This window comes from Lissotriton vulgaris, chromosome 6, assembly GCF_964263255.1.
Source record: "Lissotriton vulgaris chromosome 6, aLisVul1.2, whole genome shotgun sequence".
NCBI classification, from domain to species: Eukaryota; Metazoa; Chordata; class Amphibia; order Caudata; family Salamandridae; genus Lissotriton; species Lissotriton vulgaris.
The window spans coordinates 1,783,656,624-1,783,661,251 of record NC_141694.1 but is presented as its reverse complement, the minus strand read 5'-3'; the positions used below and the strand labels follow the sequence as shown (position 1 = coordinate 1,783,661,251).

General features: G+C 42.9%; 1 long non-coding RNA gene across 1 annotated transcript; it reads left to right on the top strand.

Moving 5' to 3' along the window:
• The first annotated feature begins 3,838 nt into the window (after nt 1-3,838).
• On the top strand, nt 3,839-4,267 carry LOC147709480 (uncharacterized). Its single transcript, XR_015296556.1, has 3 exons — nt 3,839-3,897; nt 4,003-4,084; nt 4,205-4,267. It is a non-coding gene; the product is annotated as an uncharacterized LOC147709480 (long non-coding RNA).
• Nucleotides 4,268-4,628: the final 361 nt, after the last annotated feature.

Here is a 4,628-nt window from a genome sequence, read left to right as displayed (position 1 = left end):
ATTCAGCCGTGGAGGGGGTAATGTACGGGTCATGCCCGGTCCGGGCATTCCGCTTGGAAGTGTCGAAGGTAAGCCTGGGCTGTCTTGGATCCGTCTTGCCCATGTTGGTATTGAGGCAGATCCAGGGATTAAGATCAGTCAAGGATAGGACAGAGCGTAGGATAGCGGCACTCTAGATGCGCGACCATGCCAAAATCCTACGGTCGCATCACACCAGGGAGCCCACTCCACGGGTATGTCCAAAATGTCTCGAGGCTCAGCTGGAGCACTCTCCGGGATGTGATCAAGGGCCCAGGGGTACACACTTGCAGTCTTCTCTCCTTAGGGGGCCCTCATCGCAGTAGCGCAGCCCGGGGGGGCCCCTCGTGGTAGTGAGGAGTGTAAAGGGATAAGCCGGCGGCCTCTGGCACTGGATCAAGGGGACAGCTTGGCGCCTTAAACACGACGCACCGGTCCCACCAGCTTCGAACTCTCCCTAGTTGGCAGAAGGAGGAGGCTTCAGTGGTTCCACAGCAATAATTCCCCAGGGCACAAGAAAGTTTGTGTTAAGCACCAGCCACAGGCCCAAGGCCCACACCAGATAGGAAGGTCGCGTGGAGGGAGGGGGGATGGTAGCAGGGATCCACTCGTTACCGCCAGTGTTCGTAGACTCTCCGCTCTCCCCAAGGCCGGTCCGAGTCAGGAAAGGAGTCGCAGGAGGCCCATCGGAGGTTATAGGGCGTTTAGTTCCCGATGCGAGGCCGCCAAAGTTCCCCGGGCGCTGGATCGGCCTGTTCGCGGCCTAGTGTCACTTCCTACGCCACGAATTAGCGTGACTGGCCGAACCGGCTCGCGAGCAATGCAGGCTCCACAGTATGTTGCGCAATCCCTTGTTCACTTAAAACAGTATGTTGCGCAACCCCTTGTTCTCTTAAAACACCACAGGTCCGCCCCGGCACAGATTCTAAGGCCGATATTCGGAGTTCCACAGCTCCGATTAGGCTGCAAATTACCCTGCAGGTTCCGCAAGTCTATCAGATGTGGTTTTGCTGGTCTGGGCTCTCAGGATGCCGATTTGGAGGACATTAGGACGGATTTTAGTAACCCGGCGGCGAGAGCCTCACATTCAGGCGACCATTCACCAGTGCGCCACCTAGCGCTCATTCCATATGTTTTTGTGGAACTATTTTTTAAGGTTTTGTGCAGCTGTGAGTGAGCTGGTACTGTTGGATTTGTTGAGAGTGTAGACTTGTGAGTGACTCTGTGCACGTCTGCCAGTGAAGGGCTTCTTGACAAATGAATAAGTTGTGGATGTTGATTGGTGTATTCTGAGTATCTCCAAGTACCATGCACTACAGATATAGACTGTCATTTTTGAACAGGTATAATTTGTGCACCTGATATCGGACTTTTGTTACTATTTCAGGTACTTTTGCCCTTTCATTATCATTAGGACAATTCATTGTAGTGACTTCAGCAGGTTTTAATCTTCATTTACTACTGATCTTGCTGTACACGACTGCCTATTGCTTTTGAGATCCCACCAAATGCTGCTACCCTTCCTTGATCTGTGTCTGTGGTTAGTAGCTGATGACATTCCATATTCTGATACCTAATGATTTCTGATGTGGGATTCATATTGTGGATCAGTCTATGTGGCTGTAGCTGATACCCTGACACATTTGTTTTTGGCATTGTCTGATGCATCCCCTCCAAACATGTTTTTGGGACACAGAACATGACTTTTCTGTACAATTTCAGTGGTCAATGTCCTGAGGAACACTCAAACTCGGTGAACTAAGTAATGACTTCCTAAGGTGTCTAGACTGTATTAAATATGTGTCTCTAATACCAACTTGCATGTGTGTGTAATGTTTGAAGTACTTCAGTGTAAAACTCGGGACTTTGTCAATTCTAGGGATGACCATGGTGACACAAGATATCATTTGTGATACACATGATGTTTCATTTGGACATGTAAAAGTTTTAACATGGAAAACTGAATGGTTGCTAAGTGCATTTATTGCAATGGCTCCATCAATAGCCAATATATATATGGCAAAATTTGAATCCCAGAATATACACAATGAGATGGCACCATTCTATGAGTCTGTTTCCCATTGGTACCGGTTTATAGATGATATCTTTTTCATCTGGACCAATGGGGAATAGACTCTGAATGAGTTTTTGGAGTGGCTGAATCTGGCAGATAGCAATCTTCGTTTCACTGCACACATAGACTCAACGAAGGTGGAGTTTCTTGATATACATATAAAACACGTATCAAATAAACTTGAGGTCGATTTACACATTAAACCAACGGCAAGAAATACGTTGCTCCATTTCAGCAGCTACCACCCAAGGAACCAAAAAGATGGCATACCCTTTTCTCAGTTCCTTAGGGTACGTAGAAATTGTACCAACATTAAGGACTATGATACCCAATCTGAACAGATGAAACAGAAATTTATTGCACGAGGTTACCCGCACAGATTAGTACGTGAGGCATACAAACGAGCAAGATACTTTGATCGAGATGTCTTGCTAAACTCTAACAAGCGCCAAAAAGAGCAGAAACTAGTATGTATTACTAAACACTCACCTTTGAATGCCACTGTCAGACAAATCATCAATTCAAATTGGCATCTGTTAAATGTAGAACCCACCCAATCTAAACTATCAAAGCCGATGTTTGCGCATCGTCGCAATAAAAACCTAAAAGATCTAGTAGTGAGATCACGCTTTGAGGGTCCCAATAATAAGATCCCATATATACAAAAATCATTTGAAGGTGTCAACGCGATCAAAGGAACCTCTAGATGTGGCACATGCCAATCATGTGATGGCATCATCTCAGGTGAAATCTTCACATTCAATCAAATTAAAATACAAGCCAAGGAACTATGGACATGTAATACTAGTAACACCGTTTATCTATTACTATGTCCATGCAACTTAGGTTATGTTGGATAGACTTCAAGAACTATGAAACTCCGACTGACTGAACATAGATCTGCTATTAAAACACGAAAATTGGCAGCTCCTTTGGCTTCACATTTTTCTGAATTTCGCCATTCCCCATCTCAGATTCGGTGGCGGATTTTAGAAAAGATCCATACACCAAACAACAATGGTGGAGATAGAATAAGAAAAAAGAGAGAGGTGTACTGGATCTTTTCTTTGAACACATTTACCCATGGCTTAAATAATGACTTGCCATGGATAAACGCGATACTGTAGCAAATAAATAGGTTCATTATGTTTCCCCGAACACATTTACCCATGGCTTAAATAATGACTTGCCATGGATAAACGCGATACTGTAGCAAATAAATAGGTTCATTATGTTTCCTCTAACCACGCTTAACACTAAAAAATAAATATATAGTCTATCCCTCTATAATATGTAAATACAAGCTTTATGGATAGATACATAGGTTCGCACTACAGTCCAGGCAAAACTGAAACGCTTTCCCTTTAAGAAGCATGTGACCGCAATTAGACCAATGGATGTAGTCGTTACTTAAACCAATGCCTGTGTGCGTTTTAGACCCTTGCCGAAAAGTCAGATACCGCCGGGATCTCTTTGCCACCGGTCCGCGCCTCTGAGGATAAATCACGGTAAGCCGCAATACTAGATAGGCGCGATAAAAAGCTAGTTTCACACCGTCCGTTTAATAATGCAAGTCGTATCTATGTTTCCAGTTTAGAATTTAAAGACGCCGGGTACCAATTGCAGCCGGTCTGCTGTGCGTAACACTAAACCAGGTAAAAACAACGATTAACATTAAGAGGTCGTCTAAAGTGAGTAGACCTTCCCTTTTAATGACGCTGACTCCGTTTTTCATCTTTTCTATGTAGAATTAAAGACGCCGGGAACCTTTTGACAGCCGGTCCATTGATACTGATAATCTACAGGTAAAAACAATGTATTTCTCATGAGGTGTAGTTTGTCGAGGACACTTCATGGTAAAACCCATATAGGTTAATAATAAGTACGTACGCTTTCTCTTTGATATCCAGAACATAAGACGCTTACATCTGCGACGCCATTACCTATCTATTGAAACGTGACCATTAATCTACTGTTTTTTAAAAAAGTATGGTAAGAAGGATATATTATGTTCTGAAACTTTAGAGGCTATAAAAGCTGATTAAGAGAGTGTAAGAGCAAGAGTCATCGGATAAAACCTAATGCGTACCAATCATCTCTTTTAATGCTTAGAACAAAATTTCTCAGTAAGGACGTTCTTTTCCATCAGCGCCTCACAGAAAATATCGTTACTTGGTAATAAAACTCCTGCATAAAAATAATCAGTGAAATATGCTAGACTCTTATTAAGCACTCATTTGAGGAATTTTCAATTGGCAACGCATAACGTACTGTGCCACTTTCCACATCTCTTTGATCTTATAACTATGTAAAATAATGCTCAATAAAATATTGAGAAATTATGCAATAGCAGAAAATAGGTAAACCAAGTTGACTGAGCGGATAAACTACTGCAATGAATTGTCTGAACCATTTTGTGTAGAGTGTAATATTACTTATCCATTTTTCAGGAACTATAATTCGTTGACTCCAAACATCAATATATGACGTTAGCTGTTATTTCTAGTACATCTAGGTAAGCTGATACTGAATTAAA